Genomic DNA, 12,964 nt, shown 5'->3' with positions numbered 1-12,964 from the left:
CGTTTAATTAATCCGAGAAATTGGATTAACGGCACCGCCGGCACGGCCACTTTGGTCGATGTCGGCTGGAACACGGCAGAACTGCCACCGGTTATCGGAAAAATAATAAAAATCTTCCTTTCTCGAACGATGAGGGTTGCCTCGTGACGCAACCACCACTTCCTCAACACTTTCTGTTCTCATAACCGCATATAGAACGTAGCCATCGTATACGCTATCGTTCAGAAGTGTTTGCTTATTCTATACGTACGAGCACTTGTTTATTTTATTTTTCGCAAGATATGTTTTAATTGCATGTAAGATTAATAATGAATCAAACTATGCTACTATACTGCAATAATGTAATAAACGAGGCTATCTCGATTATATTGTTAAAGTTGGAAGCAAATTTGAAAGTGTTAATAGTACTTAGAGGATATTTAACGCAGAGATTATAAAATTATTTACATAATTAATGGAAGGGCTGAAAATTATAATGGCATAAGTAAGTTTACTGCTGTTTTCCACGAAACAGTGTTCTGTATTTCTCGTTATAAGAAATTCATTATGTCTTTTTTGAGTCACGGAAACGTATTATCGCGGAGCATAAAGTTATAACGTAATTAATTATGAAACTAGAGGGGAGATATTCTTAAGAATCGCAATAAATCGAAACTCTCCAAATTTTGATTTATATATTAGCCTTGATGAAGCATTATATTTTAATAAAGCTGAATTATTTTTATCCCTGAATATTTAGAATTACTATTTGTGCAGCGCGTAATACATAATGACATATATCATTGGCATGCCTTTTAATACGTAGTTTAGCTTTATAGTTTGATGATTGCATAGTAAATGTGGCTTCAAATTATTATTAATCTATCATTAATTTGTACAATTCGGCAAAATTCACATAATCAAAATCGACACAGCGCTCGGACAATTAACATTCATGCGGTTCACGCTTATGAACGGTAGCGTACATTCGAAGGATCCTCGTATATTTCGTTAGAGAGGACTTTTCCTCGATGCATCGACAGCTCTCGCAATATTATGGAAGGTTGAAAAGAGAGAGAAAGAGAAAGAGAGAGAGAGACAAGGAATCGATTCTCTCAGAAAAATAATCTTCGCAAAGAATAGATGCCCGCTGTTCTTCTGACCGATTTTCTTCTTTCACGAGCTTCCCGGTGATCCGTAATTTTCGAACGGCGTATTCGCCGGATGGGAGCTCGGTTTATTCGACCAGAACTGATCGGTAATTTCGTAGCGGCAGTTTATCGCGTTGCTTTACGAAATACCATTCAACGATATTTCATTGTGTTCTCTGAAAAGCTGGCGTGGAAAAATTTATGTCAACTGGCCCCAGGAATTCAGTACGGTTAACTTAAATAATCCTATCGTATTTCCCAATCCAATAATCGCTATGAAGTTAAACACTTTGTTCGTCAAACAAATGGGACATTTTTTCAAATTTCTGTCTCGAGTTTTCCGGTGACCTACAATTTTCCAACCATTCGGACGCATTCGTACAATAGGGTGGAAGCCCATCAAACAACGATTCAATCTTCAGTAATGAGTAATTTCCTCGCATCTCTTTACGAAATACCATTCAACGATATTTCATTGGTGCTCTTTCAAAGGGCAGAGAGTGAGAGACAGAGAGAGAGAGAGAGAGATGAAAAATTACGTCAGCTGGCCGCGAATTTCGTAGGTTAACTACTCCACTAAGTATTCCAATATTAGTAGTAGCGCAAGTTAAGCGCTTTACCCATCAAATTAACAGTAAATTCCTTCGAAAGTGATTTATACCCTGGGACGACTATCGCCTGGGTGCTAACAGCAGGGAGGGAAACTGTTCGACCCCTTTCATTCCTTGAAGCGATGACAAAAAGGCGACTGTCCGATGTGGCAAGTCGATTATCAAGAGACTTTAACAGCGAGGGTGGCTCGATGGGATCGGGTTAAATCAAACGTATGGTAAGAAGCAAAGTCCGTGGGCAAGCGAAGCGAGGGATCGATTCTCTTGTTCGTGGCCGATAATTCGACCAGGATGGGTAACGAGCCGAAGGGAAAAAGATGAGAATAGTTGGATAATTCGAAGGTAGAGGCATTATTCGGTGCATTTTATCGGTGATTCTTTTCTTTCCCTTTCCTTTCCCATTTGATGGTATTTAGAACGAAGTTGTCTGGTGAAAAGTCTTTATTTAAACACGAGCACTCGATTGCACTTTGGCTCTTCGAGAGGGAATCGAAGCAGATACAGAGGTGCGGGACACAGGAAACAGAGAGGTACAAAGGGGCCGATTACCAGGACCGTGATGCTTTTACCAAGGAAACAACTCACGGGCTGTGTGTGTTCCCCTCTACAACGATTCCGCGGGTCGAGAATTCGTCCATTCGATGTTGGCGAATCAATTAGACACGTAGCAATACGATACGCGCATAAAAAAAAAAAAAAACGGTACAAATCCAACTGAAGAAATAACGTTCGATACAAAAGGATTGGCGTATTTCTTCTCGTTGAATTTATACTTGTCGAATCGGGGGCTGAATGCGAAACGAACCACCGGTGGCTCGACAATCCACGCGGTGGGGAGAACGGAAGTAACAATAATAACGCTGGTGAATAGAGGCAAACTCAACGGCGGAACTGCTATAAATCTATGTTTGTTAAGGTAACAGAATCTCTTCTGGTGTATCTTGCGATGCGTGAATAGAACCTGTAAAGGCGAGTGAAAAATTGTTGCAAAATGAATAATAGAGCGGGAAACATGATTTATATGGAGGCAAGCGTAAACGTTCGCAATTAAAGCCTTAAAAATTTACCGAGTGTTGTTGAAATGAAAAAGAGTAGGGAAATAGACGGTTGTTTTGAAGAGGTTGCGGTATTTTCACCACTTGGTTATTGTTACGCACAGTCTCCCGTTCTAATTTTATGTCGAATATGTACAAAATTAAGGTATATATATATATATAAATTCGAGGAGCAGGGTTAATAAAATATTTCTTCCACGACAAAAAACTGAATAGCTCAAAAGTTTGTAAAGTCTATTCGAAAGAATTTATTGCTAAGAGAACAAATTCTTCAGAGAAACGACGAATTATATTCACGACATTCAGTTGAAATGATATATTATTTAAATATATAAAAAGAAGAAATAAAAGGTGCATATATTATTCAAAGGTAGGATAATCGTAAAGATACAATATATTCAAATTTTTCCTGAATTTCGAACGTCCCGAACAACCTAACAATGAATATCACAATAGAAAAGGAATTGTAAAAATTGAGACTGAGAAAAGGAGAAAAACGCGCAGAGTCTGTGCAAAAAAGTTTCATTTCCTGTCCCGTATTCAGTTTCACTGTAGTGTATGCCGATGATGGGAATTGATTAAACGAACGTCGAATCGGCTTGCAGAACGCGAAAAAGATCATTTAAGAGGAAGCTATGCAGGGAATAGTCGGAGCGGAGGCTGATACGATTGAAGTTCACGACGTGCCTCCTCCACTTTCGATCGCGGGAGAAATACTGTTTTCTTCCCTTTATCAGCGTGAAAAGGTGAAAACGCCGACGTGGGAAAGCGTCAGAAAGTTTAACGATACAGAAAGCTACGCGATCAAGAACAGATATAGGTACTTTTATCATTGTTGGAAAAGCGTGGTAAGCATTTCTCATTTCTGGGATCTCGCAGACAAGGGAGAACCGCGAATGGTCTGGCTCCGATTTCGACAAAACTTTGCAGCCTTCAAGTACAGCCAAAAATAGTAGATACGTATTTTTTTTTAGCTGCGGTAACTCAAGTTTAAGAGGTGAAATCACACTCTAAAGTTCCGCCCCTTAAGAGCTAACTCGGGAACGGTTACAAATAGAAACACATTTTTTTTTACCAAAATTGGATGCTTTTTAACTCGCCTCCGCCCAGTCTTTCAGTCAAACTTTTATGGTTAAAGTTCGAGTGGATGTTTAGGTGAAAGTGTTAAAATCTCTTTCCATCTGTAACTGTTTCCGAGTCAGATCTTAAGAGGTCGAGCTCTGGAGGATAATTCAACTCTTGAACTTGAGTTACAGCAGCTAAAAAATACGTACTTATCATCTTTTGTTGTTTTTTAAGCCTACAAAGTTTCATTTAAAATGGAGCCGGACCATCCGTGACATTTTCTTGTGTGTCAGCCATTCTCCTACTTAAATATGCAAAGTTTGCGATTCGAACGAGAGCTTTCTCGCTTTCTTTCTACTCGTTATTTGAAAAACGTGGTTCTTATCCGTAAAACGTGTTCAACCCTTACGATCGCGCGATTCTGAAACTCTCGCAACCTTCGTCTTAATCGCGTGGATGATTAAATTCTCCGTTCTATTAACTGCGTCTCGTATGTGTACTTTAGAGTCGTCTTCGTGCGAAAGTGGTGCGAGCGTGGGATCAACCTTTTCAGGATATCCGTCGGTAATATTTTTTCAGTGGAATTTGATTGCATTTATCTGACAGAGTTTAGTTTCGCCAGGGGTTCAATTGATTTCGGGATCTAACGGAGGGCGACAAGTGTCGACGAAAGGATGGCCAGAGAATAGGTTAATCGTGGATTCCATCGAAATCGTTGGCTCGCTATAGATATGTATTTTTTTTTAATTTTTATTCCAACGAAAAGCTGATGCCAACAGGCTGAAACGAAACAAATACTCGACCGCGGTTCCGAGTACGAATAGGAGAATGGCTGGTATTTTTCTATCGATTATTCCTCCCAAATTCGCGGGGGAATAAGACTGAATGTAAAATACGAAATTGGTCCCGTACCGAGTAAAAATAGGGAAAGTTCGGTAGACGATAATTTAAATGGAGGAACGAAAAATGCGAGAAAGAAAGGAATCGTTGGAAAGAAATTCGATGGGATTCGAGTCCAAAGTAATACTTCGATTCGTTTCATTTTGATGGTAAGGGTGACTGGGAAGGAGAAAGAGCGAGGAAAAGGATAGGGGGAGGCATACGTTCTACCCTTATCTTTTCCCCTTATCCTCACGAACGTCCCTGACTACTGACGAGTTCTTTCGGCCCCAGTCATTAAAAAAAAAAAAAAAAAAAAAAGGAAAAATTGTGGGAGGGACAGAAAGAGTGTAGGGTATGAAGGGAAGAAACGTAGGGATGGAAGATAGGTCAATTGCAGGCTCGACAAACGGCAAGGAAATGATGCACCATCTGCGGAACGAGCACGGACGACCAGTGCATTCGTATCTTGGATTCCTTTTAATTACTGCCACGCCAGATATTTGTATTTCTCGGAACGTTCCTCTTTGTTTGTGCGTGTAAGAACGAGGCTCCGAAGGAGGGTTCGAACAATGAGAAATCGCGACGAGGATAAACCTCGGGAAAAATTGCAAGCAGCGGAGGAGCTTTCTCCTTTTGAATTTCGTTCGCGCCAATGCTCGATGTACCGTTCTCCAAGCGTTCGATCGTGAAACCTACAATTTCTCGTTTCTTTCGCTCTGAATCTCATTTAAAACTCCGCTTCACGGTGGAAACGTATATCAAGTTGTGCTCGCTCCAACTTCCTCTGTTTTTTTACTCCATCTCTTTTTCGGCCTGCTCCCTTTCTCTCCGCGTCTCCCTCCTCGGCTTGGGAACGAACGTTAGACTCGACGGAACTAATTACCGGCACGTCTCACACGAAGCTGCGAAGTCAATTTCAGCTTACACGTAACGTTTACTTTTATCGAACGCGCCGGGCGCGCGCGGCTTAGGAATTTTTTTTTTTCTTTTTTTTTTTTGCAGAGAAATGAAACAGCAGCAGGCAAACCGGGCTGCGTTGGTTATCCGCGCGAAAACTTAATCGACTTTGACTACTGGCCTGGGTACCGTGCGCTCTTAAATGCGAAAGCCATAAAGGCTGTTTCAGCGGATAGGTTTTCAGACAACGTTGGACTCGCGATCGTTCCCGCCCCGCTATAAATTATACAAATTCGAGCGTCGCGCGCACTTCGAAGTAGAATGATAACGTACATAGTCAGACGCGGCCGGTCGAATCGCTTCGTTGGTGACTCTTCAGAATTCTCCGTTATTTCCCTTGCCATCGAATTATTAAACATGTTGTTCGAATAAATTCTCCTTCACAAGCTATCGTAAATGCAAGAACAAGTTTGAATATAAAAATATTACATTTCTGCCTAGTATCTCACGTTGAAAAAGCATTCCTTGGTTTGGATAGACGAATTTTACGAGTATGTAGGACAGGGTCCCAGGACGATCAAAAATTTCACGTTCCATTAAAAGGGCAAGAAATTCATGGGTTATGCGAGTAACGGTTACCGTTAAATAAAATATATTCCCTGGCCTGATACGAGGGGGTTCGGCCTGGCATCAAGTGGTTCGACCTGTCACGGAATACATCTTCACCGCGTAGGCCTCTCAGGAGGAAAGTAGGATGGTTTCTCGGGAAAGGTCCTTTCTGCTGAAAACGCGAAAACTTTTCCAGGATAGGTTGTCCGTGCGCGGAAGCATCTGGAACGCAGATTTATTTCTCATACGAGGGATGATATACAGAGCGAATCGCGCCAGTGTCACCAAATTTCGTTCGTTGCCTGTGTTTGCGAAATATTCGTTCGAATGAAAGTTTCGCTATTTTTCAAGGAAATAATCCACGAACATCTCGATTCTTTCCTGCTTTATCCGCCGTAGGAGAATTTTTATCGTATTCCTTAATGGAACTCGAGCAACTTTTCCAACATAACTTTCGATAAATACGTTTGTATTGTGCGACATTCTGTGAGATTGTGACTTGGCAGATAGACTTTCACGATAAGTAATTTTGATAAAAGCAGTTACAGAATTTCCTATTTGATTTATGATATGTGTTCCGCTAATGTAAAAAAGTTTCAGGATTTTGCAGGAAAATACACTTGGAAACGCTGCCGCGGCAGTCTGTACGCATTCTGTGAAACAAAACTTTCGGGCTAAAGCCACAAACGTGAGTTACGTCCCGGAATCCTCCGCAGGCCGCGTTTCTACGGATCTCGCGAAAAGTAATGAAACTTTTTACGCGCTTATAAGCTTCTTATGAATGTTTTACTATCTGTACCAACACCTAAGAATGTCCACTCTTCCAAACACATCCCTGTTGGCAAGAAATCTTAGTAGCTGTAACGATCATTGATACATAAAAGATAAACAACATATTTTGTATTGGAAACATATTTTTTATTGTTAATACCTTTCATGCGCAAAAATCGATTGCATCGAGAAATTAATTTATGACTTTTCTTCAAAGAGTTTGCGTCCGATTTCCTCACGTAACATATTTTACTTCGTCATCCGTGTTGAAATGATTCCCATATCTCTCTTCATCCCAGCGAACATGAAAATCGCATGGTAATAAATCCCACAAAAATCTACGTAACGGAATTTGCCCACAAAAATCGTACAACAGCATGTATCTAAAACCTGTCATACAATGTTCTATGTTGAACATGTTGCAACATATGATTGATGCAATCGACTTTACATTCACTACCGAACAATACGAGTACATCTATACAGCAACTCCAGCACCAGTTATAACTGCTGGAACACCTACTCATCGCATTCATTGCAGAACTCCAACAAGTTTTACTTTTACATTACTTTGGTATTTTACGTTATAAGATGGGAATCTTCTCTTCATGGCGAGAATGAAATAACAGATTTACAATGAAGTAAACGAAAAGGACTTAATTTAATCTGTGCCAAATATCAATAAGTATTCCAATACTTGCGAGTTTTAGGACAGAAGTCACTTAGTGTTCGACCTATTACATCTATATACCTACCTGTGGCAATTAGCTATTTTTGTCCTGAAAAAAAGTTAGAGATAGCCTATCAACCGATCTACGTATATCCAGACAAGATTACATAGGCAAAAAATCCTGTTACCACTAAATCCTTACTGTAGCCACTTCCATAAGAACCACCCATCTCTGACTCTCTAATCCTCGGGTATAATATAACGTCCGCCGAAAATAGAACGCGAGAGGGTAATTTTAATAATAGCCAAGGTTAGAGAGACAAAGTGTCTTCGTCGTTTTAATCTCTGCAAGAAATGGCTGCTAATACCGTGGCCCTGTTTGATCGCGTGGGACGTACTCCCGTGTTCCTTGTTTTAACACCGCAGCCGCGAGCCTTCCCTCTGACCGCGAGCAAATATGTATAGGCCCGCGGAGGTGCATATATGTAGGTATACGCGTGCTCGTGCGGGAGATAACACAAACGCAGAGAGAAACAGAAGGTGAGAGGGAGAGAGTGAGAGAAGACCAGCGGCGATGTGCACAAGGACGATCTACCTCGAGCCTCGCCGAAATCGTAGGCGGGTTTACGAAAGTAGGCTGGGAGGCTTAAACGTGGCTCAGGCAACTGTAGCAACCGCTGGAATCGTGTGTGGCTTCGTGGAAAGTAGGATGTGAAGGTTTAACGCGGCGCGACGGGGTTGCGGAAACACACAGAAGAGAGGGGTTGCTTGATGCTTTAGGGGGGAAACTGAAAGGGGGTAATCCGGCCCACGGACCGGCGGGGGAGTTTTCTAATTTGAATGTTTGATGTCGGATCGTCTTTTGTTTCCCGCCTGGGCCACGGCGGTAGCGAGAAGAAATAAGAGCAGTTACATCTCCTGTTCCCCTCCTTTCCCACCGCAGCCTACCACCCCCCCTCTCCAACCCGTGGCTTTCCTTTCTACCTTATCCATTGTTTCCCACCTGATAGTCTCTGCTACCATTTCTGACCTCCTCCCACTTCTTCGCTAGCGATGGAACGAACCGCGTCGCGAGACATTTGCTAGCTTTCGAGGGAATTACGATACACGCTTGCAGGCTAATTGGTGGGCCAAGATTCGCGAAGACAGTGAAAGAAATGTCTCGTGAAAATGGCGATATTTATTTATAAGGTACACTGATACGTTGCGTGTTATATGAAACATTCTAACATTTAGTGGCACTATGACGAGGCAAGATCGATTTGATAACGCGAGAGATATTTATTGCAAGTGTATATTTAGTAAAAAATTATTTAGAAATACTCCCATTGAATATTTAGCCTTGTAATTACAAGGAAAATTAATTGTTTGAGTAGTTCTATGATTTTGTATTAAATATCTTGTAGTTCCTGTGTATATTTTCATATTTGTCAACTTCAAACTTGACGTAATCACGATAGTTGACTATTCGAGTCTCGTTTCATAATATATTCATAAAGGGTTCCTGTAAGTATTCGAATAATTTCGCGAACAATTGTACGCATTGGAAACCTTCTTCGTTGTTGTAGCTTTGGATTTTAATTGAACAGAGGATATAATTTCACCATAAACTCGGTCCCGTCACTATCATTGGTTCTTTCACCACCACTCGACACCACGTTTCTCTCCCTTCCCTCGTGGTTTCTTAGCTGCGTCTAGATTTCATTTTAACCCCTTCCAGACAGAGCTACAGGGAGCCAGTTCGACCAAAGGAGAACATTGAACGAAAATTACGACATGCCGATAGTCTGCTTCCTCGCAGCGGTTTCTACTTTCGTATCTGCTTTTGCTTCTTAAGAACCACCAGTGATCCCGAATTTCCCTGAGTTTCTCGTTTAATGGATTCTCAGGGCGACGTACATTTTTATCTTCGCGCCACGGGCCACGATAAAGCCAATTAACTTCGTGTAAATGCTAATACGGTACAACGGTCGGGGCCATTGTAACTGGATACTGTAACCACGGTCATTATGAACGCTTCTTAAAACGTCGTAAAGGTTACTTTGCGACCTCTATCTTGTCCCACGTCCTCCACTTAGTCGATCTTCACCCTCTTTCTCTTTCTCTTTCGTTGCATTTCGTTTTGCACGTACGAACTCTTCCGTAAAATCCGCGACACGTAGTCCGCGAGTAGCGGACGAGCCCGTAGTCCTTCTTCTCTCCGCCATTTAAATGCTAATGTCAACTTGCTCGGGCGCTTACGAGTTCACGAACGCGTACGACTAAGTTAAAGCAATCGAAAAATTTGTCTCGACGACGTAACGCGAACGAACTAGGGAACATGTTCTAACCGATCTCGCGAACGGCAGCCGAGTTGCTTCGCGTATTTCTTTTTCTTAACACGATTCCATGGAAAGGTGGGAGAGGAAGGGGCGAGAGCAGGATACAACGAAGAAGTAGAAGGCAGGTTTTTCCACGTTCGACTCGCGATTCGTCTTACAGAAATGTGCACTTTAGAACGTTGATAAAAAGCGAGTCGTATCCCGAGTCCCTCTCCTTCTATCTCTCGTCGTGTACCATTTGAAACCTACTCCTGTCGTCTTCAAACCTTTTTGCTTCTTTACTTCTGTTCGCGACACTTCTCTCCATTTCGTATCGGATCTTCTGTCTGGATTTCGATGTCGACGTCCAGAGACACACAGCTTCGTCCCCTGGACTCTTCCATATAAATGGTAATGTTACACATCCGGCTGTTCGATGAAAGATAAAAGAAAGTGAAATCTTATCGGAGGAACAAAGCCACGAGCTATCCGCAAATTTCTAGCCACGACGGTATCCGTAAAATAACGTAAAGGAGAAACGACTTTCTCTCGAACCTGTTTCCTCCGTTCTGACGGGAACTGCACCGTTTATATCGTATAAATAATGTAATAACATTTCGAGAACCCTGTCGAACCACAATATTAATGCGTTTCCGTCGTTGGATTGAAAGGTAGACGAATAGGTTCCTCGCCTAGAATCCACCGGGGTTATCGAAGAAACTTGTCGGTCCTCGCGTACAGGTGTAAGAGGAGGTCCCTGAGTAGGATTTACTTTTATTCTCCGATATATCTTTATCTCGTACACGCTTCTCCTATCTCCCTCGGTCCGGATATTCAATTCCTATTTTTCCGGAAGTTTTCCCGCCGCACTGATAAAACCCGAGTGGGTTTCGTTATCTCGATCCACCCATTCAGATTGTTTCTTTTTTCGCGAATCTTCTTGTAGAAATTGGTTTCTCCTGTATGAAAAACATCGATCGATGTCGTAAGATATATTACTTTATTCAGGTGAAGGAAAAAGAGAAAGAAAATTAAAGCGAGTCGAACGATTCACTTTAACGATCATCGTTGCATAATTGGTCTGCGCGGCTATTTGAAGGAACGACGCAGCGTTGCAGGGTGCGCAGGAAGGCCGAGTTAACGGTGTGTGTTGCCTCACATTCAAACACGACCAAGTTTGTCGGGAGGCGAAAAGAAATTTCAGCCGACAAGTTTCACCAAGAAATTCTCGTTAAGCACGAACCTAGCCTCGGCTTAGGGAGAATGCGCAGCATTGGTCGGTCCAGTGCCAACCGCATGTTGGATTTCGCGCCAAATGCGGTAGCCAAGGGAATGTACACGCTCGAATGATTCCTTATCGTGGCTTCAGAGAGGAGCCAAGAAGGCTGAGAGCTCGAGTGGAACGAAAATTGCGAAGTAGCGCGACGGTGGCGAGGGGAGGGCCAAAAAATTCATCGAATTTCCCTGGGGGATTCGTTGAAGCAGTTTGGCAAATGGGCTTCATCTCAATTTTCGGTTCGAAGAATTTCTTTCGCTTAGTGAAACGATTCTGCAAATGAAATTCACTCGGTTAAGATCGAACGGGACTTGTCGGATCCGATCGTTTCTTCCTCTATCTTTCGATTAGCCTTTGGAAACTTCTGAGTCGTACCTCGTATGATTCTGCCCCCACCCCTCCCTACTTGGGTTTTAAGAGAAGACCACTTTGCGAATATACAGGATGAGGAGAAATAAAGGAAAGTTCTTTAATGAAACTATCTTTCTACCAGACTAAGCGAGTGCTCTTAAGCGAGTACGTATCTACAAGTTCGGTTGGCCAGTTACTCACTTGGAATATCCCAAACGCTGTGCCGAGGTGTTCATTTGTCCGTACGACCGTCGTCACGATCATTACTCTCTCCAGGCTCCCTCTTTCTCTCTTCTTCCGTTCCCTCTCCCCGAGCACGCTATACCTTCCTCTTTGTTCCTCTCCCTGTCTTTCTGTCTGTCCGCTAATCTCTTTACTCTTTTGACCACAAACGCCGTGTACCAGCCACTTAGAAGCAGCGACAGCAAAGAACCGCGCGGGACAGCGTATCACAGCAACGGTCTATGCGTTGTACATCTTCCGCGTACACGGCACACACAAGCGCGACTGGTCGGTGCACCACAAATCGGAACCAGCAGCAGCATCCGCGTGTAAACGTTACAGACGATATTCAGACGGCTGGCCAACCGCGTTCAGTCGACCTGATTGAGAGACGAGTACCCATGACTTTCACGAATGTCGTCGTCGATCGATTCTCGACCAATGACGATCAATTTCGTGCAACTGTTTCAACGCCATGGTCACTGGAATCGCGTCTTTTCAACCGACTCGGATGTAGTTCCATCTTCTTTAGACAGACGCGAATGAAATCGAGCCGAGCTGGCAATCAGTTGCTGCTGGGTCGCAGGTGATACCAAGTTTCGAAACGGATTCTCGATAATTCCGTTTGTTTATCGAATGTCCTTTATCCCTTCCAGTAGGAATTTGACGACTCGCGAATACAATGTTTCGATGGATTGGCGTGGAATTGAACCGCAGGCGAGACTTCGATTTCGAGCGACAAACTACGCGCACGGTGGAAAAGTGAGTGCGTCCCAAAAAGCACGGTACAGGCGCTTTTCGTTGGAAGCACACTGGTGTGCGTCCGCACAGACACGCAACCGCGAACTACGCGCCCTCGACTGGAGGCGCCTGCGGTCCAGGCTGCCACGCAGTATACTGAGCCGTGCCGGCTGCCCGGGAGAATCCGTGGGCGAACGAAGCTCCCCGAAAATTTGCGAAGATCCTCGATTCGATACGCTCTCTTCGGGGTCGCGCACGAGTCGCGAAGAGATGCTGGATTGGAAGAGACGAACCGTCAGGCGACAGTCACTGTTTCCGATACTTTGTTGGATACCACGAAAGCAGACAGACGAAAATATCTCTTTTTCTTCTCTTACCATCTAA

General features: G+C 43.0%; 1 protein-coding gene across 2 annotated transcripts in view; it reads right to left on the bottom strand.

The window, feature by feature from the left end:
* LOC139992766 (uncharacterized) overlaps positions 1–12,742 on the bottom strand; it is a 52,233-nt gene extending 39,491 nt beyond the window's left edge. The window contains exon 1 of one of the 2 annotated variants that reach the window (XM_072013946.1): positions 11,819–12,742. The gene's annotated coding sequence lies outside the window, so the exon portion shown is untranslated. The remainder of the gene's footprint in view (positions 1–11,818) is intronic. The other variant, XM_072013945.1, reaches the window with a different exon arrangement.
* Between the last annotated feature and the right edge of the window lie 222 nt (positions 12,743–12,964).

The sequence above is a fragment of the Bombus fervidus genome, chromosome 12, assembly GCF_041682495.2.
Source record: "Bombus fervidus isolate BK054 chromosome 12, iyBomFerv1, whole genome shotgun sequence".
NCBI classification, from domain to species: domain Eukaryota; kingdom Metazoa; phylum Arthropoda; class Insecta; order Hymenoptera; family Apidae; genus Bombus; species Bombus fervidus.
Note: the sequence above shows the minus strand (reverse complement) of the source record. Positions and strands in the feature narration are given on the sequence as shown.